Genomic DNA, 22,196 nt, shown 5'->3' with positions numbered 1-22,196 from the left:
TTCTACCTTGACATAGTAGTTCCATCTTCCAATTTATTTTTGATTGTGACATCATAAATACATTATTTCAGAGGCTATAACATTTGTTATACAGAAATATGTCATTTGAGGATGTAGGACAATTATGGAGTTTTTACACCACAAATGTACATTTATTTTGTAAATAAATGCAGACCAAAACCAGAATTTACATAATTGGAGGCTGCATGGTCCAGTGGTTAAAGAAAAGGGAGTGTAACCAGGAGGTCCTCGGTTCAAATCCCACCTCAGCCATTGACTCATTGTGTGACACTGAGCAAGTAACTTAACCTCCTTGTGCTCCGTATTTCGGGTGAGACGTAATTGTAAGTGACTCTGCAGCTGATGCATAGTTCACACACCCTAGTCTCTGTAAGTCGCCTTGGCTAAATAAACAAATAATAATAATTACAAAGCAGTTTTCTTTTGATTTACCATTGTTCAAATCGGGTCCAGGTGAAAGTATTAGATTTCCAATGACCATGGCAGGATATCAACATATTTCATTTTTCCAGAAGATCTCTTCTAATATGCAGTTTGTGTCAAGCTTTATAATCATACTTGGGCTGAACATAGGACACCTATGAGGATCTCAGATAGGTATACTTAGTGTTGCTGGAGGCAGTGTGGTCCAGTGGTTAAAGACCAGGCTTTGAACCAGAAGGTCACTGGTTCAAATCCCATCTCTGAATGACTCACTCTGTGACCTTGAGCAAGTCATTTAACCTCCTTGTGCTCCATCCTGCAAATGAGATCAATGTTAAATCAATGTCCTATTGTAAGTGACTCTGCATATAATGTACAGTTCACAGCCTACCTCTGTAAAGTGCTTTGTGATGGTGGTCCACTATGAAAGGTGCTATATGAAAAAGAAAGATGATTGAAATATAAAATTAACTTAAACAACAAGGATACTGTATTATGTAAAAGGTCTGCACATATACAGATCAAATTTGTTGTATTAGTTAGCATAACAGGGCAGAGCCTGGCCACAAACCAGTAACCCTGCGCACTGCAATTTGCAAGATACAGATCAACCGGAAAAAAAATCTGTATTTTTGGACTAACTGGCTGTTGCAGATCTGCAGTATCTAAAAAAAAATCTAAATAAATTGTGTTTTTTTTATGTACATAGAAGGAGAAAAAATGAAAGGAAAAGGAAACTTACACAAACTCCCAACTAAATGTAGAAGATGCAAGCATCCTCAGGAAGCACAATACCTTTACAATAAGTGAACTCAGACATTTCCTATTTTGCTGGGCGATTTCTCAAATTGTCCTATAGCTGGAATGGTGAAAAAAATAAGATGCTGTATGAGAAGAAGAAATTATTAAAAAGCAGGTGATGTTTCTGATGAATGCTCCAAACAAATAATAAGCACAACCATCAATTGTTTTTGTTTTGTTTTTTTCTAATTTTTTATTTTTGTGTTTGTTTTATGTGGATATAAAAGAAGAATCAACTACAAAATTCAATGCAAGTAAATGTTAATTTATGTAACAAAATATAACAGCAAGTGTGAGTGTGTGTTAAATCTTCAGAATACAGTTTGACATGATTGGCCTACTTGCAGATAGAAAAAACTTATGAAAACAGTGGAATGCTTTGATCCTACTTGCAAGCATTACAAGTTATTTATTGTCAATGTATCACACTTTCGGGAATTTTCAAACCATAGTTGCAGACTGCATCAACTCTGAAGGAATACATGGAACAAAATTAATTTTAAAGATGTGTTTTTTGGGGTTTTTTTGCCATAAATTTGTAAGGTGTATTGGTGCCCAAAAAATTGGACTTTGGCTGCACCTTTGAAGCATGCCATCAGGTTTCAGGTTGATGATTTACAGTCACTGCAACACTTATAGTTGAAAAGAATGTTCAGGAAATTTCTTACAAATTGTTTGTCAAAAAATGCTCCCATATTTTAGACGTAGTGGTTCCAGTTTTCAACATCATCTCATAAGACAACTAATGAACAAGAAGTAATTTGTCCTCGGTCCTTAAATTCATATTTATTTACAAAGTAAGTGTGATAGAATGTTCCATCAACTTTCTCAAACTCAGCGCACTTTTTTTTTTTTTTTTAAAGATTCACAGCAACATATTTCAAGCCTAGTTACTTATTTGTTAAGGTGCAGCCAAAATCCAATTTTTGGGAATAGAAATGATGCAACTGTATTTTAAAACAAAAACAACATTTACTACATTGCACAACTTTTTTTGACCTCTTGATAATATGTGAAATAATTACCATGAACTTTGTGCAAAAATTTCCCTTCTGTGAACAACAACATAAATCTAGCATTAACTTCAGTTCACACTTGGTACATTGTATCCTATACGATTGTATCCCGTGAAAAAGATTTTCATGTAATACTTTTGGTACATAATTCATATCTTTAATGGCTGCAGAACATACCCCAAAAATGGTAAGACGTTAACAGCTGTAAGTTGTCTACAGTAAAGCAGACAATGATAACAAGTACATTCTTCCTATCTTCATTCAATCTTTACTGACTTAATGTAGGACAAAAGATCCCATACTTTCAATCTGAACTCATTTAATTTAATTTGCAAATCATACAATATTATCATACAGACAGTTCCTTCTGCAATAAATTGTATCTCTTATAAAATGTATTATTATTAATTTAAGTGGCTGCGGTAGTTTCATGACAAATAAAAGGAAGTGTTGCATTAAAGAATATGAAAAGGAATAGTGAAATAAGACAAAAACATATATTTTTTTCATGCCTGGAGTCCACTTAGCTCTATATCCAAGGTCTAGGACTTTAGCTTACAATAAAAATGTATTGATGTATATTATTAATATTGGTATGCATTATCACTGGTTCACAGTTAACATACTCTTTCATGTAGGCCCCTATTTAATTTACAGTACATTACAATGTAGGGTATATGGCATCCTGCACCTGCAGATATCAAATGGAAGATACCCACTGAACATTGTCTAGCTTTCATTAATACAGTACTAATATAATTTGTACACATTATTTCGATCAAAAATGTATTACAGCTACAAATCAAAGTTTAGAGTTTATGTTACAATGTTTTTAATCAGATTAACTTCGCTCGTTCCATTCTGACAAGCTCCACAATGCTGTTATTTGTACATCAGTAAATTGAGATCTTCCATTCAATATTTCAGATTAGTGTTGTTAAAGCAATACCTTTTCATTTTTTAAATAACCAGTACATTCTGTCAAGTATGTAAATGCATGGTGGTCAGAAACAATGCCATTGATCTTAATGACCAGCACATTATTTGTAATTCTTTCAGAATAGTGCTAGTGATCATGGCTGATTTCTGAAAACAGAAAGTGGATGCTCTCTTTAAATTTCACAAGCACAAATATAGGTGTTGACACCAAAGTGACGCTCCCGTCCACTGGCAGTACCAAGAGACCTTCCAAAGCTAGATTAAAGACTTATCTTTTTGATCCAACATTCCCTCAGTAGTTGTTCAAAACTTTTGCTACGTGATGCGCCATGGAAGCTATACAAATTTATAAATTTAAAAGATGTTACAAAACCCCAAGATAACATTATACAGCATTCTGTGGTTATACACTAAAATTATTTAACCATGTTGATTTACAGCTTTTTGATATAACTGTTTTGGCACTGGCCAGACTACAATTAGTTATTACAGTATCCACCTCATGTATTCTATAAGATTATAAAATGGCTTTGGTAAACAAAGTGCTCTGATTTCCTGAAAAGGATTCTAAACTGTTCAGCCACTGGATTTGGAACACATCCTCATCACACACAGTAACTACGAATGCACAAAAGTATTACTGCTTACTTGACTGATCTCATTATAATAAATTAAAGACTTGCTCATTCAGTTCTCTACATTTGCGGAAGTTATTAAAAATGTACAAAATATGCAACAAATATATAACTTTATATTTAACAGAATATTTTAAAGAATAATATACAGTTTCAAATTCATATATGGCTAGCAGGAGAGGTACAATTCTATTTAAGGTGGTTCAGAATATGAAAAAAAAATAAAAAATTAAGACATGCAGCATACAAATTCCCCTGAGATGATTATTAACTTATCATAAGTTGTATGAATGTTTTACTTGGAATAATTTTGTGTTAAAGTATTTTTGACAGGTGTGTTCAAACAACCATTCAAGTTAAACTGCCCCATCTTGACACACAGCATACTGCAAACTTCCAGTATGCTCTGTAAATCCAGTAAAGTTCAGCTGTGTTTCAAATCATAAGGCCTCATTCACAAAGATTTAACCCATAAGTTATGTAAAGAAAGATATTTCAAAGTATTTAAACATAAAAAACATACTTTTTCATTCAGTTAACATCATCCAATCATCTAACTGAAACTCAATATTTCATGTAATAATTAAAGTCGTTGATTATTAGTTGTTGAATAGTAGGTGGATAATTATTGGGATGTAGCTATATTTATGTTAACATGTGCAGCGCTGGTCCATACTTCCTGGAAATTCAGTTTACCTACCATTTTGAATGTAGATTTCTCTGAAGTGAGAGTATTTAATATTGTCTTAATCCAGAGAGCAAATAAAGGAGGATCTGTCTATTTTCACTTTACGAAGATCATTTTTTTTGGCAACCACTAAAAAATATAAGATTAGTTTTAATTGAATACTGGTCAATTTACAATCAGTAAAGTCACCAATTATGATCATTTTAGAGGATAATTGTAACAGAAAATGTATTATTATTTCTATGATCTTAGTTATGTCTTTAAAAAAACTAACTGACCTTGGGACAAGTGACAAATGTGTGTGAGATTACCTTCTGCTCCATTACATCTCCAACAATCTTTTTTTTTTTTTTTTTTTTTTTTTTAATTTACATCTAGAAAGTCTACTGGGAGTGAAATAAATTCTAAGTATTAATTTGAATTGGACTGAACATAGTTTTACATTTGGTGAGCACTTAATAAAAATCCTACAGATGTGAGTCCAAACTCCAATATTAACCATATAATGAAGTTCAGAACTCCATGATCTTATGGTTTCCTTAATAGATTTATTTGAGTAAGATTGTCTGATAAATTTGTAAAGATACAGGTTTCAATTTAAAAGCTTTGGAAATAATTAGGTTTTCAAGTGGAGTGTATTTAAATTTTAAATATACTTCTTTCTTTGTGAGTGTGAGTAGAACATTTATAAGTTTGGTGTACAAACTTGATCAGCTGGAACTGAGGACCTTTGCTTTAGCTTTCTCCAAGATGTAAAGCCTTTATTTAGTAATAGATCACCAACAGTGTTGACGTTTGCCTGTAGCCAAACCCCACCCTGAAATGCTTTGTTGAGATTTACTGTAATAACAAATGATTGACCCATAGGTCACATGACATGTCAATATGACTATTAGATTGTGAAATAATTTCCATCTGTTTAAAAAGGAAGCATTAGTGAAAATCATATTTTTCTTCAGAGAAGCTGATGTTGTGTGCATTCATATCTCTTTGAGGTATGGGGGTATGCAAGTTCTGTTTCTAGGTGTTTACTAGTAGATACAGTTGGTTCCAACCAATTAAAGAATTGTCAAAATTGAAAGGCTAGTTTGTATCAGACAGGTTCGGTAAACCCAAGCCACCATCTTTGATGTCAAGGAAAAGTGTATTCATACTAATTCTAGGTGTTTTACCTTCACAAATAGATGAGTCAAAGTAATTGCAAAGTTTGTGTAAATAAATGTGGGGAACATGGAGGGGATACTCAACAAATCTGAAAACTGGTAAAATACTCATTTTAATAGTTTCAACCCTACCATATAAAGATAAAGGTCATTTTCCCCCCTCCCCGGAATCTGAATCCTTTACATTACATAAGAAAGGACCAAAGATCATACTATGTGGTAAATGTTTTAAAAAAAGTTCAAACCTTCAGATTCTGCCAATTCAACACTCAGGGGGTGTAGAATTTGCCTTAAACAAAGAGTAGGGATGAGCTGTTTACTCAGACGGGTGAGATTACTGTAGTATTTTTAACAGTAGGTAGTTAGATTATGTTTACATTGGGCATGTTTAAAATTAAAAGGTACAGCAGAGCATGTAGTCAAACACTAAGGAATCAAAAGCAGTTAATATACCAAGCATCAAAAGAAACTTATCACTATTATAACACATTTATTTTTGAAAAATAAAAAGGTATATAAATGATGGACATTGACAAAATGTTTTGGTTTCTTTTTAATCACTCGATCAGTCATCCTTGACCATGACAAACTTGAGTGACTATGACTGAAGCATATGCACTTAATCACCTAATTAGTGAGACAGTTGATTGGACACTGGACATGGAGTGATTTCAGCTGTTGAATTGCAAGCTTTAAATAAAAGCAATAAAGAAAATCACAGAAAAAAAACAATATGCCAAGTCTGTCAAGAGAGCAGCGCCTTCGTGTGATCGGCATGTTGAAGGCTGGACTAGGGCAGCGTACTGTGGTTCGCCGTCTTGGGTGCTGACAGCCAGCGATTTCAAACCTGGCGAGACGGTATAACCAGACACACACTGTCAATGACAGGCCACAAACTGGGAGACCAAGAGTCACAACACCTGCCCAAGATCAACAGATCATTTTGCAGCATCTTCGTGATGTCAATTGTTAATCAGCACAATAAAAAGTCACTGCACCTTCTCTAAAACAGAGTTTGCCATTTTTTCGATCACATCTAGTGAATTTTATCCAAATATAAGTGCTAAGTTTCTTTTGATGCTCAAATATAAGTGATATGTTTTTTTTGATCCTCAGTATATAAAGCATGGTAAAATACAACTTACCACATTAATTGATTTAAAAATGTCAGGGTGAAATGCAGTTCAAAGTAGCTGTCTATTGTATTGTCATTTCAAATCTTTTCACAAAAGAAACATTTAACATTAAAGATGGAGCATCCAGTGCCAAAAAACTGTATGGATAATTTCTTGCTCATGTGGCCTTTTCTTGTTTTTTGCTCTCTTGTTGGGCCACTCATATTTCTGCCTAGCAGATTTGCAATAAGAAATCATGTTTGGGGTAATCTTAATCTTTTCTACCCCTCCAGCTTTTGTGACTGCATCCTGGATTAGCCTCTGAGACGTGACCTCCTTCTTGTTAATGACAGTAAGATTTTAATTAACTGAAAAACCTCTTTCGACTGTGGCCTGCCCATGGGAAAGTACCAGCACCAGTTTCATAATGTACCAGAGTTCTATATACTTCTATTTTCCTTCAAGCTGTTCAGCAAAAAAGGTATCAAGTGCCACTTTCCCTCTGGGATGACTGTCATAGTTAAGGAAGTGGCTATGCTGGTTGGTGACTTCGTCTTGCAGAAAATGTTTGAATTGCCTTTGTACGTCATCATACTTTCAATCAGGGAAAAGCTTTAACCCAACAAAGTATGACAACATTCCTTTTAGTCTCTTCTGACACTCTTCTGGACTCTTTGCCATTTTAGGTGGATTGAGGCAAGAAGCATGTCGCACAAAACTAGCTTTGATGGGGGTCTTGTCCAATAACTTCTTCAGCAGATGAACAGCGCACTTCCTTGCATCTATTTGGAATTCTTAGATCACTCTCTCAATGACTTTCTTGGAAAATGAGAGATGTTTGATAAATTTGTCTGCTGAAAATCCAACATCCACTTTGGAAAAACTGAGTAAATCCTTATCTTTTACTTCTACTTTGCAACTTTCAGATACTTGACAGATACTTAATTAAAAAGCTACACACACTGTTTAAAAAAAAAAAAAGTTTCAAATCACATCTTTTAATATGACCATGAAACTAAGTAATAATTTAAATATATATATATATATTATATATATATATATATCATTACCATATAATCTATGTAGTATAAATTACTACTCCGTTTACAAAGACGTGATGAACTCACACACCGAGTTTCAGGTTTAAGCACACAAAACTATCATCATTAAACATTGTAGAACACATTTTAAAACACAGGAAATAAGAGTCATAAAAAAAGATGTTTTATATTATTTCAAAACGCTGGTGCTTCTCAAGTAACGGTCCAGGTTTTTGATCCAACCAGCACTGTAATATTTATTTGAATACCGGTATCTTCACTGATTTATACTGCATTTAAAACATTCAAGGGTCATAACAAATATGAATAAAAGCATAATTTTGTCTATGCTACTAATCATGCATTTATCGTGCGATTAATGTTTCATGTACCAATATGTTTAGGTATACTAACATTTATCTTTTTTAAAAAAAAAAAAAAAAGAAATTTTGTGAAGGTGTCCTGTAGGAATTGTACCAAAACGCGTTTAATTTTTATATTTTAGAGGTCATACATACAAACACACATACATATACATATAGGTTGGTAAAGTAACTTAACATTTTTTAGCCACACTGGAAAAACTTAAGCCACTTAACAATATTGTAAACAAGTTAAACGTACTGTTTCACAAGGCAAAAGACGTGTATTTTATTTGAAAACACGTAGATATTTAAATGCCAGAACCTACCCTTTACAATACACTAAACAGTGTATACACTATAACTCTCGATTCCCATTTAATAAATGCCAGACTTAGTCCCACATGAAAAACGTAATTAAAGATTTTCTAAATTCTGAATAGGTTTGCAGAGATATTCCTGTACTGCATAATCTTTTACATTATTTTGACTGACGCGGTTTTCACATTCCGCTGCAGGACAGTGCTATTAGTGTATGTTAATATTAATGCCTCCTTGACCAACCGCAGCTCTAGTTACACAAGCTAATGTGATTAAGTAGGATTATACAACCACTACTGTGTTTTTAAAAAAAAAAAAAAACACTATTTGTTTTTACCGTGTTCTTTCATCTGGGACTAGTGACAGTAATATTGCAATGATTCTGTCATTAAAACTCAAAAAATCAGTGAGACAAAGGAATGTTGTCATTCTTTTTTAAATAATAAATGTTTATTTTTTTATTAAATTGTTCCTCTTTCGAATCCACTCTGTTAATGTTTCTAAAATATATTTCAACAGAGATAGCAAAAAAAAAAAAAAAAACTTAGCTGTGAATCTTTTGAAGCTGCATGTTTCTGGCTTGCCGTCTAGGAAAATGTTCTTTCTGGAGAAAGTATGTTTGAATGACTGCTTCACCTCCCTGTGATTATCAAGGTCATATTTTAGTTGTGTGTACATGGTTGGTATTCATTGGGCTACATCTTTCGGAACACGACTCTGATAATTTGTCTGTACAATTTATTTTTTTTGAAAAACACTTGTCAAAAAATGTTCCGTTTGGATGCCACGTTTTTTTTTTAAATATTGTTTACAAGCAGCGCCGTCCGCTGACTGTTAGAACCTCTGTCATCCCGCCAAACACAACGTTGTGGCCTACATTTTACCTGAACAACGCGAGTAGCTGTCGTGAAAAAATTTAATGTGGGAAAAAATCGGGTTACAGTATTTTACCTTCCTCTCACTACCTCAAGTTCTAATATGAAAAATCTCGTAAGGAATGTTTTATATCCACCCCAGTGTCTTCACCTGTCCCCGTGTCAGTTATCAAAAAAAAACAAAGAAAAGAAATACTTACCATTTCAGCCTCAGGCCCAGGTGAGTTGCTGCTACTTGTTGTGTCTTTGGAAGTCGTTGAAAAATATTCCAATATCGAACATTTTCCATCGTTGATCATTAGAACTTGACGTTTCGCAGACTTCATGTGGCTCTTGAGTGCCGACTCTCCCATATTTCCGATATCAAAATCTTTCATGCATTTTTTGCAGCGCGCACGGTTAATATTCTTTGAGTCTGGCAACAGCCAGCCGGCATACAAATTGATTGTATTTACATTATCCTGGCATTTACTTTGTGTCACAGTAAAAACAATGCTGAAAGAAAGCCAATGGTCATCGGTAAAACAAAAAAAAACGTCTATCACTGTCCATTAACAAGTCTGTGCGTAGAAACATTTAGCGCTCTTTTACAGACGGGTCTATTATATGGAAAAAAGAGGGGTGTTTAAAACCGAGTCTTTGATTTTAAAAGTCCAGTATTTATAATCACATTGAATGTCCTCTCATGCAGCCGTTTTATTATATTTTACATGAATACACTGCACGTGTAGATTACTGGGGAAATCTATAGTGATCAAAAATTACCAGCTGCTGGGACAATACGTTCTTCACAGTGAACACCCCCACTGCAGGAAATGCAATAACGTATTCTGCAGTATCAACATCTATTCTATGAAGACGTGAGATTAATAATTGAAGTCAAATTTATAATTTACATATATTTAGAATGCAAGTAGCCAGTAATAATTTTGTGAATGGTCGCTTTTTTTGCCAAGCACTTTTAAGGACTTTAACAGCAAATCGTTAATTTTCCAGGTTTTCCAGTACTTGAATTTCATTAGGTAAAATTCAAGCACTTTCCAGGACTTTAAGGACCCGTGCGAACACTGGAATTTATAAATAAATAAATAAATAAATAAATAAATAGTTGTACAGTGTTTTTCAGGAAGCTTCTGGCTTTCTGTGTTTTCTTCCGACTTTTCGCCTCTCCTTTACAAATTCATTTCACAATTAGCAGTTTCTCTGTTTTAATTCAGAAACCAAAACAGCAGTGCTCAGGGTCATTTTAAAAGGGGAGTTACAGTTAAACACGACGAAAACACAGATGCTGGTGAGTAAATGACTCCTGAGATGAATATTATGTTAATGTAAGGTAGGGCTAAGGAAAGGTCAAGGGTTGCGTGACGAATCATTACCATTTTGCTAATTTGCATGCGTTTTGCATAATTTACGGCAGTTCTGACAGCGTCCAGAGTGAAAGGAAAGTTTGCAAAAACGTCCTCGATCACACATGTACCAGCAGAGGAAGTTGAATTGATCACAACGAGCAATCATATCCCGTATATGCAACAAAAAAAAAAAAACAGGACCTGAAAAAAGGAAGGAAAAAGTACAAACTATTCCTGGAAAGTTTAGAAAGTAGCAAGAGATTGAACACTTAGTTAGAGAAAGGAGACAGCTGAGGAAGCAATGGAGAAGAGCAGAACAAAGTCAGAAGGAGGGACTCAATCTGTTACAAAGGGTCATAAAAGACAAGCTTGCAACATTGCGCAGAGATGAGCGCCTACCGAAACGCTACAAAAAGAAGGATGCATGCAAGAACTAACTTTTATAAAGACCCATTCAAATTTGTAAAGAAGTTATTCACCAGTGAGAAAAATGGCACACTAAAAGCATCTAAGTTTGAGCTGGAGAGATATTTGGAGTAAAAAATACAGTATATAGATTCAAAAAGGCAGGAGCTTATGTCAATTCCTTCAGACATCCCACCTATCAATCCACCAGAATACCAAATGGAGGACTGTGCACCTAAGTGGAAGGAAGTAGAGCAAGCTGTGAAAAAAGCAAGGGCTTCATCATCTCCAGGGTCTAATGGAGTTTCGTACAGAGTGTACAAGAGTGCTTCAAGAGTTCTACGAATCCTGTGGAAATTGATGAAAGTGGCATGGGAAGAACAGGTTCCAAGAGCATGGTGCCGAGCAGGTGGAGTCTTTATACCTAAAGAAAAAGATTCTACAAGCATCAATCAGTTTCGCCCTATTTCCCTATTAAACATAGAAGGCAAGATTTTCTTCAGCATTATTGCTCAGAGATTGTCAATTTACCTATTAAAGAACTGCTTCAACACTTCAGTACAAAAAGCGGGTTTCCCAGGATGCTTAGAACACATCAATGTGATCTGGCAACAAATTCAATCAGCTAAAAGGGAGAGGAAGGAGCTCCATGTGACATTCCTGGATTTGGCTAATGCATATGGTTCAGTGCCACATGAACTTCTTTGGGCAACATTTGAGGTTTCTTTGACAACAGTTGAGAAGCTGGAAGCTTTAATCAGTTCATACGTCAGGAAATGGTTGGGAGTTCCATGCTGCCTCAGCAGAGTGGGACTTTATGGTAAAGGAATACTGCAGCTACCAGTCTCCGCTCTAACTGAGGAGTTTAAGTGCGCCAAGGTTCGTCTGGAAATGACATTAGTAGAGTCACGCAACAAATACGTAAGGGAGGCAGCACCTGTGTTGAAAACTGGAAGAAAGTGAGCAGCAAAGAAAGCCGTGGAAGATGCAAAGGCTGCCCTTTGAATCGTGATATCATGGGGCAAGTTCAGCATGGAAGAGGGGGTCTTGGTCTCAGTTCAGCTTCTACATGGCACAAGGCAGCCCCAGCTCAACAGAGGAAGTTGGTAGTCAATGAGGTACAAAAGCAGGAGGAGAGGATGAGGTGCGTAAAGGCCGTTTCCTAGGCCAAGCAGGGAGAATGGATGAGATGGGAGAGTGTGGAACAACGCAAGATCGGCTGGCAAGACCTATGGACAATGGAACACAGCAGGATCAGTTTCCTCATCAGGTCAACATATGATGTTCTCCCATCACCACAGAACCTAAACCTTTGGGTGGGTGAGGATCCCTCATGTCCTTTGTTTTCATCACCTGCAACATTAAGGCACATTTTGACAGGATGTAAGGTGGCTCTTAGCCAAGGACGGTTTACTTGGCGCCATGACCAGGTGCTGCAATGTTTGGCCTTAGCATTGGAAGACAAGCGTAACATGACCAATAAGTTGCCACCGGTTCCATCGAAACATTACACACGAAAGACAACATTCCTCCGCCCAGGAGAGCAACCGTCAAGAAATGGTGTTAAAACCAAGCCTCGCCCAGGACAACTAGAAGCTGCTAGAGACTGGAAAATGCTGGCAGATGTTGGTCAACGGCTTATTTTTCCACCTGAGACTGCCACCACTAACCTTCGAGGTGGAGGTGGGTTGTCGAGGATTTGTGGCACACTCTACAACCCGGTTTCTCAGAGAAGTTGGATTCAGTGGCCAAGAGTTGCATCTCACAGTGAAGAACTTATCTGAAGCAGCATAGAGGAGTAGCAACTGGCTGTGGTTGAGACGGAAAGATTCTGGTTGGGGATCTCAAGCACGAGTTCAAATCAGCATGAAGTTTTAACATCTACTCTCATGTAATGGAAATCATTTTAAAGCTATAAAATTGAAAGGTCACTAGATTTTTATGCAAAAACCAATTGTCTCAGAATGCATATAAAATGACCCAATTTTAATTAATTGTTATTAATTTAATTTACACATCTTAAATGATAAATAGTGAGAAAACAAAAAAAAATCTATCTGTGTTATTTTTTTCAGCTAGTGGTCAGCTAGCTGTCTCAGCTAGGGGTACGCAGCAGTACAGAGGAGTCCTCTATCGGGTGATGATATCATGTTATAGGAAAGCACACTAAGCTGATCAAAAGGATAACAAGCTGGCTGTCCAGAGATTCTTGGGCAGGACATTTTTTTTCTTTTTTCTCTGGCGTGAAATAACTTGTGCGTTCAGTGTGCAGACTACAGGGAGAGAAATGCAGCGCGACGTTAAAGAACTCACACATTCAAACAACCAGGACCGCAAAGAAACCTGGGCCAGTAAGGTACCTCATTACTAATAAGATTAAATAATGTTACTCTGTATTTCTTGACGTTCATTAATCTGAATTTGATATTGGAGTCAATATGGAGGCTAGGGTTGCCTCTGTTCATTGCCGTTTGGGTATGAGCTACTCTCTCAAAGCTCCACTGTGCAAATTTTTATTTTTATTTTTTTTTTTTGTAATTTACTCCTTCGCAGGATACGATTTCTGAACATCTATATTTAAATACAATTATGAACAGACCCCCCCCTTAGATGAATTATTATGCAATACAAAACCACGTTACCCAACTACGTCTACAGGCTTAGGAAGAAGAATTATTAAAGCATGTCACATTGAGGTTGGTAACATTTCTTCAGATTTAATCATAAACATCTTTAAGTAATGGCGCCAATAAAGTTATGTTTAGATGATAAAATGCAGTCATGTTGTTATCGTCTCCTGGGGTTTCGTTTCCCACTAGGGATGGATGAAATAGTGGATAGAATTTCTTGGTCTGAAATTGTTATCTAATATTGATAGGTCTTGTTTTGAAAGATGTGACAAATGTAACCCTTCAATTTTTTTCCAATTCTTGAGGAGCTGATTGCACAGTAAAGATTTTCATAGAATTTTTTTAAAGAGCCATTTATTACCTTTGGATCAAAGGTGAGAGTACCATTTTCTTATTTAATAGCAGAAATTATTTTGTTTTGTTTAATTTTTCTTAACGTATGGGGTAATAATTTTCCAGATTTGTCTCATTTTTTGTTATATAGTCTTTTTGTACTATATATTTTAAAGTTTTCTATTTCAGAAATAAGGGTGTTCAGTTGAAATTTAACTTTAATTAGTTCTCTGTAGTTTTCTGGGTTGGCAGTTTTCTGAAATATTGTTTCTAAAGACTTAATTAGTTTTTTTTTCCATTTGAGTACCTCAATGTTTCCCAAAGGGTGCCTGGAGAAGATACAGAAGTTGTGTTTATTGTGTTTATATTTAGCTTCTTTGTTAAAATGTCTTATAAATACTTGATGGTATAAAAATATGTGTTTTTTTATAAACCTCAATAGCACAGTACTAACACAGGTTCTTCCCTATAAAAGTTTCCCACTGTATTATGGCATGGTATTTTTGCAGTTTTACTATGGTACCCGTGGTTGTACTGTGCATGTACCATAGTTTACTCTGGTTTGCCATGTTTATTACTATGCATTAGCATACTTCTTTATTCTATGCAATACTTACCTATTCTTTACCATGCTTTGACTTTGCTTTATTACACTGCTGTGCTTTTACTACGGTAAACTTTTATAAGGGTTACTGGCCTGCAGAATCTATTGCGCTTTATATTTTTAATGTATAAATACAAAAATATAAATTAGTCTTTATGTGAGACTGAATGGAGGGTGCAGGGGTTAGGGTTAGTCAGCAGAGAGTGGGTGGATTATTTTGGTTAATGATTATTGTTTTTCTGTTATATGGAAGATGCCTTGACCAGACTGCACCCAGCTACCTCCAGACCCTCATCTCTTCCTACACCCCCACTCGACCTCTCCGCTCCGCCTGCACTAGAAGACTAGCTCTACCTCCGCTACGCTCCCCTGCCTCCAGAGCCCGCTCCTTCTCCACCCTTGCTCCGCAGTGGTGGAATGACCTTCCTACAGATGTCAGGACTGCCCAGTCCCTGACCACATTCCGGCGCCTCCTTAAGACTCACCTCTTCAAAGAGCACCTGTAGAACTCCTCTGTTTGTATCCTGGGACACTATCACCCTTCATGTAAATGTGCTTTATTTTGCTCTTATCTGCCCCCTATTTTACTGCATTTAATCCTGTACTTCAGAATACTGTAATCTGCCAAGTGTTTAACCTGTAGTACTTTGTATTTAATCACATCCTGATGTAACTATCACTATTTAATCATATCCTGATGTAACTATCACTATTATCTGCTGTATTATTGAATTGTGGTTTGTCACACTTGTACTTTGCTTGAACAAAAGTTATTGTATTTCTTGCTCTTATTGTATTACTTGTATTGTAACACTTGAAATGTATTTGCTTACGATTGTAAGTCGCCCTGGATAAGGGCGTCTGCTAAGAAATAAATAATAATAATAATAATAATAATAATTCTGACAGTTTTTGTGTTGCCTCGTGTCTGTTGTTTTCAATTTACCTTCACTGATCTGTGGTCCCTTTTTAAAAACATGAAGCTGCAATATAGCATTGACCAATATCGTTTTAATTTAATCTCAGTCAGAGAATCTACTGTTCAAGTGGATGCAAATTACATCTTGTGTCAAAAAAATGAAATTCCTAATACCCATCCATTGAGGAGCTTTCTATTTCCTTGTACTTACAACTAACCCTAAAGTTATCTAATAACGAATTACCTTGTATTAATTTTGCACTCTCTCATACAGTATATATCTCCAAATTACAAATATTGACATCTATCCTGTGTATCTAGCTCCCCACCCCCCGAAAAATAGATATTGAAAACATGTATTGCTTTATAGATACACAATAACTATAAACCAACTAGGTAATATTTTTTTTTTTATCAAGACTGCCTATTGCTATCTAAATTCCCTAACCACCACAGCTAAAATGTTATTTTGGTCCCAGATTCCCTAACAGTGGTGTCACATAGTTATATCAGCAGAGTTCTCTGACCTTGCAGAGCCTGCCTACTGGTGTGGAACATTAAAGATTTTTTTTTTTTTTTATCACCTCTGTTTCAGATTAATATCAGTGTGTAGATATAACATGCTATGCATTATATCTTTTGTGACAGTGTTTTAAATTGCTTTCCTGCATGCTGCCAAGTTGCAGGTATTGGACTGGAGTGGTACTGAGGTTAGCTATGTAAGAAATAAACAACGATAAGTGTTGAATCATTTAAAAACAATTACTGTTATGAGTGCTGTTAGGCATGAGAAACAGTGGATTCTTTTTTTACCGATTCAACACTTTGAGTTGTTCATGCCACTGAAAAGATTTCTTCCTAACTGATACTTGTTCGATAATGAGATTCAATTGATTGTTATTTTGGTAATTGGATTAGATTTTTTCTCTTTTGTTACGCTTCAAACAGTTAAAATGTTGTGTTTCGCATATTGTGGGAATGTTGTCATGAGTTGTTGTAAGTGAAGATAGTAGCGAGGACTATGTTTTAGATGTAGGACATGATAGAAAAATAAAAAAGCTAAAAACAAAGGAATGTGAACCGGGAACAGAGAGTAAAGGTATTGATCATTTTGGCGAACATAAAACAGATGAAGATCTAAATCTTATTGCCAGTGACTGGTTTTCGAGAAGTACGCAGGCAAAATGTAAGTGGGCTGTAAGCTTGTTTGAACAATGGTTAAAGGAAAGAAATGCAAAAGCTGAGTAAAGCTAACTTCTGTGTAATTGATAGAGATTTACTAAGTGATGAGGAAATTGCTGTTGTTCCTGAACCTGTTCAAAAGATATGTGAAATAAAAATTAGAAGGGGGGTGTTTATAGGGAAATAATTTGTAATTATGAACACTTTTTTTTTACATTATACTAATGTACAATTGTATTACATTTAGAAAATAATATGAAATGCAAGTCATTTTCTAAGTGTTGCGTTTGAAATGTGTACTATCAATCAATCAATCAATCAATCAATCTTTATTTTATATAGTGCCTTTCATAGTGGACCACCATCACAAAGCGCTTTACAAGATACAGTAACAACAAGAACATCCATAATACTTTAAGTACAGAGAAATGTATCATACATGCTATACAGTAAAAAACAATGCACCATACATGAAATACAGTGGAAAGTGCATAATACATGAAAGTAGCATAATACATGAAATAGTAGCAGCAACACAGCAGCTAATAGCAGATATCAGGCTTAAAGAGCATGGAAAGCAAGAGAGAACAGGTGGGTCTTGAGAGTTGATTTAAAGCAAGCGACGGTGGGAGCGTCACGCACCAAAGCTGGGAGAGAGTTCCAAAGAGTTGGAACCATGAAGCTAAACGAGTGCTCTTCAAGTGTGGTGCACTTTTGCTTGGGTATAACAAGCAGGCCAGAGTTGGAGGACCTCAGCTTGCGGGCAGGGATATAGCGGGTCAGCAGGTTGAGGAGGTACTCTGGACCTGTGTGATGAAGGGCATTGTATAGGTAGTGGACAAAAAAATTGAAACATCAATGTAAAGTCACTTAATAGGGAGTTGGGCCACTATGGCCCAACTCGGCGGACCGTTTTTTATGAAACTGGCTGCTTGTGCCCCAGGTTGAAATTTGCAGTCAAATGATCTGCAATTGCTCGCCTGTTTTGCCTTGCACTTCGAATTAATGCACAGATATCATGATCCTGGAGTATGCGCTTCTGCCCACTGTTGCCCTTTGCTGATGATGTCTTTCCCTTGGAGTTCCATGCCGACATCACCTTAGACACCGTTGCCTGTGAAACATCAGAAAGTTGAGCTGTCTTGGTCACTGAAGCTCCTGCCAAACGTGCCCCAACAATCACCCCTCTTTCAAAGTCACTGAGGTCTCCTCTTGCAGCCATGCTAGCCATAATTATAGGCAACCAGGCCTGTCCAGCATTTTTATACATGACATGCTGGGATGTTATTTGCTTAATTAACGCATGAGCCACACCTGTGTGGAAGCCCTTGCTTTCAATATACTTGGTGTCCCTCATTTACCCAGGTGTTTCCATTTTTTTGTCCACCACCTGTAGGTGAGCAGGGGAGTTTTGAAAATAATCCTGAAATTTACAGGTAGTCAGTGCAGCTGGGCAAGACGGGTGATGTGATCACGTTTTTTACATCTGGTAAGGATCCTGGCAGCGACATTCTGACCTAGCTGCAGTCGGTTTATGGTGCGTGCTGGGAGACCACCATATAGAGAGTTGCAGTAGTCAAGTCGAGAGGAGACAAATGCATGACAAAGTATCTCCGCATCCGGGAGGGGAAGGTAGGGACAGACTTTGGAGATGTTTCGAAGATGATAGAAGGAAGATTTGACCATGGAGGAAATGTGGGCATCAAAGGAGAGGTTGCTGTCAAGAAGTACACCAAGGCTTCGTAGTGTGGGGGAAGGCAGAAGCAGACCGTTTCCGAGTTTCAGGGCAGCTATATTTAGATTCTTAAGTTGAGTTTTAGATCCTACTAGAATTAAAATGATTGCTGCATAATTAAATTATATTTGCTTTTATTTCAACCCAGCTCAACGCTGCCACCCCAGCGCTTACTCGGGAGAGACAAAGACGGACACGTGTGCCATCAACCGTCAGCTTCTTTTCACTCTGCAGGCCCGCCATGCAGCCACCTCAGAGCTACAGTGTCGGAGGACCATGCAGCTCTGGGCAACTTACAGGCAGGCCCACAGGCACCTGGCCAGTCTACAGGGGTTGCTGGTGCATGGTGAGCCGAAGACACCCTTGCCGACCTAAGCCCTCCCCACCTGGGTGGTGCTTGTCCAATTGTGCGCTGCCCCCTGGGAACTCCCGTCCACGGTCAGCAGTGGAATAGCCCGGACTCAAACCGGTGACCTCCAGGCTGTAGGGCACATCCTACACTCCACACAGAGTGTCTTTACTGGATGTGCCACTTGGGAGCCCCCTCTGACTGTGGTTTCTTTGACGAATCAACAGTTTTCTGTGGATTCATAACACAAATTGTGGATTTGTTAATCGACAATATATCTGCCCCACAATCCCCTTCTCTTCAAAGCCACACAGACACTTTTTGTTAGAAGACTCACAGAATTAATCAAAAGATCAAAGGGTAACATCACAGAAATGTTTTAATTTAGTTAAATTGTCCAGCTACAGGTTGTGTCTTCCTGCTTTTACAAATATTCTCCAAGGCCTTGTTATTTTGTATGAACAGCGTTTGTGAGAGTTAAGCGGTTGCTGTGCAAAGCTAAAAGCCTCCCGCACTGGACACTTAATAAAAATAATGGCATGCTTTTGTCTATTCGTCAGAGTTACATATAAAAGGATGTTGTGTGCTCTGTTTGAAATATTAAAAAGATGAAAAAGTTTACCAACATCATCAACTAATTTGAGGTCAATTGCAGGTGCATGAAGATGTTTCAGATCTCAATGTTCTCTTGTTAGAGAGGGAATATAGTTATTTGACTTTTGAAGTGTTGAAACAGAAGATAATTGTGTTTGCTTTGTTCCTGCAGCTCTGTACCCACCACAAGTCACTGTACACCCAACAAGCGCATAGAATATCTTACAGCTATACAGCCCTAAAAGAGTTTGCCAGCACTGATATGATATAATACAATTGTAATGTACAGGTAGTGGACAAAAAAATGGAAACACCTGGGTAAATGAGGGACACCAAGTATATTGAAAGCAAGGGCTTCCACACAGGTGTGGCTCATGCGTTAATTAAGAAAATAACATCCCAGCATGCTTAGGGTCATGTATAAAAATGCTGGACAGGCCTGTTTGCCTATAATTATGGCTTTTTCTCAGGGGCAGGAAAGAACTACATTTATAACACTCACCCCATCATTCCCACTTGATCTTTAGCATGTTACATTTTCTATTGTCTTTTCTCACATTTTATTTTCATGTTCTAGCATTAAGATTCTCATACTGCAATGTGCTGTAATCTGCAATCTGCAATGTGTGTTAGAATAAAGAGCTCCATTAAATCAAGCCAGGCAAGATGCACGACAGGCAGTTTGTCACTAAAATGAATGTCTGGAAACATGACCATAGTTGATTAAAGTAGAGCTGGCACTGGCCTCTACTAGCTCACAGGACCAGTGACCATCAGGCAGAAATATGATGTACTTGTTGTTTTCTCGCTTTTTGTGACGTTTCCCCATCCTGACCTTTTGCAAACACATTGATCATTGTGACAGGGTAGCCAATGTGGTGATGTCAGGCCAGACTGCAGGAAGGAAACAAACAAAATACTTCGGTGCAAAGGCGCTGCGGCGCCGTTTATTTTTAAACACAAAAATAAAATATTTTATCAAAAACACTGCTCACAGAGCAAAATAAATATTCAAACAAAAACACATCTCGAACGCATAAAACACAACAAAGCTTAGGTCAGGCTTGGCAGTTGCTTTCACTGATCCTGTAGTCCATGTTTAAATTTGTTCTCTCCTCTGAACACCAACCCCGAGTGCAGAGAGCTGCAGGTTTTTATGCAGATGACCATCTCCCGATTAGCAACAAATTAATCACTTAATCAATTCGGGAGATGGCCACCTTCTACACAAGGTTTTTAAATACTACTGGCAGAGGACGAGCTGCCAACCTCGCCTCTGCCAGAACACATTTAAATGAAAATAACAAAAACATACGGCTTTGTCGTCATATTTATAAATAAATAAATCAGAACAATAATCATAATACAACAAAACAAATACAAAATAATAAATTGCACAGGTTCGGAGGGGTACCTCATTCTAAAATAAACAAATACATTTAAATCAAAATACAAAACAAATACATTTTTGTGGCAAAGCGCCCCGCCCCTGTGTGCATTTGTGTTATGTGTTGTATGGGTGCGTATGTTAATGTTGGTGTATAGATTGGTACACGGGATATAAACGGGTCTGTGTTTCACGTGTGTTTAAAGTGTATAATTATATTTAGGCACGAGGATGGCACATCACTTCACGTGCAGATAAAATGTGTATAATGTGTGGCACGGGGTTGCACGTAATGAATTCATGTGCTGGGATTCAAGTGAGTAATTAATTAGTAATTGAATCCCAGCACAACAGTATATATAGATGGACGTTTTAGTCACTTGGGGTTAGGTGTTCAGAGAGTGGAGAACGGGTGAGAGAGAAGGAGAGTTAAAAGCGTAATTATAAATATAATAAGTGTTTTGTTTGTACTCACCGTGTTCGTCTGTCTGTCCTGCACCATCTGTTTAGTGTTTAGTCATTTTGTATGTCTGTTTATTTTGGCGTCAAGTGCCGTGTCCCGTGTTTTTGTGTTTAAAATCTTTTATTTTCTGTTTATTAAATGCTGAGCGCGATCACGCGCCCAGCTTATACCAAACCCCATCTCTCTGTGTTTATTTATTTCCTCCATCTGGTCTGACGCCACCCACTCCGGCCGTCTTTGTGACACGTGGTGTCATCGTGGGATAATAGCGCCTCCAAGCGTCAGACCAGGAGAGGGGGTTTTGTGAAAAAAAAAAAAAAAAAATAGTAAAGCGAGGATGGGAAGAAAGAGCTGCAGGAAGCAGCAGAAGCAGCAGCAGCAACAACAACAGCTGCAGCCCTCATCCTGCATGCCGGGCTGGGAGGAGGACAGCCACAACGGGGCAGTAGCCACCCCTCTACCCCCACTGCCACCGGGTTCCCCACCGTCCCGGGAAATATGGGACTGGCTGGTGCACCCCGAGGGGAACTTCGCCAGTGACCTCCCCATGGTTATTCACGCACTGCAGATGCGAGATGGGAAACGATGGGAGGACTGGGAGCAACAGCACAACCCGGCATCCGTTCGTGACCTCACCATTGTGGTGCTGGGTTACCTAGCTGCAGACATGGGAGGGATGCCTTCCAGTGAGCAAGAGGGAGAGGAGCAGTCGCTGCCCTCTCCAGTTCCTTGAGCGGGAGGAGCCTGAGCGTCCACAGCCCGAGTGGGAGGAGCCTGAGCGTCCACAGCCCGAGTGGGAGGAGCCTGAGCGTCCACAGCCCGAGTGGGAGGAGCCTGAGCGTCCACA

General features: G+C 37.6%; 1 long non-coding RNA gene across 2 annotated transcripts; it reads right to left on the bottom strand.

The window, feature by feature from the left end:
• Window positions 1-206: 206 nt before the first annotated feature.
• On the bottom strand, window positions 207-10,074 carry LOC131738111 (uncharacterized). Of its 2 annotated transcripts, XR_009329627.1 has the most exons (4): window positions 9,600-10,074; window positions 1,240-1,303; window positions 836-877; window positions 207-760 (listed from the first exon to the last, which is right to left on the bottom strand). It is a non-coding gene; the product is annotated as an uncharacterized LOC131738111 (long non-coding RNA). The 2 variants fall into 2 exon arrangements; XR_009329624.1 differs by lacking the exon at window positions 1,240-1,303.
• Window positions 10,075-22,196: the final 12,122 nt, after the last annotated feature.

The sequence above is a fragment of the Acipenser ruthenus genome, chromosome 1 (assembly GCF_902713425.1).
Source record: "Acipenser ruthenus chromosome 1, fAciRut3.2 maternal haplotype, whole genome shotgun sequence".
In the NCBI taxonomy this organism is placed as follows: domain Eukaryota; kingdom Metazoa; phylum Chordata; class Actinopteri; order Acipenseriformes; family Acipenseridae; genus Acipenser; species Acipenser ruthenus.
Note: the sequence above shows the minus strand (reverse complement) of the source record. Positions and strands in the feature narration are given on the sequence as shown.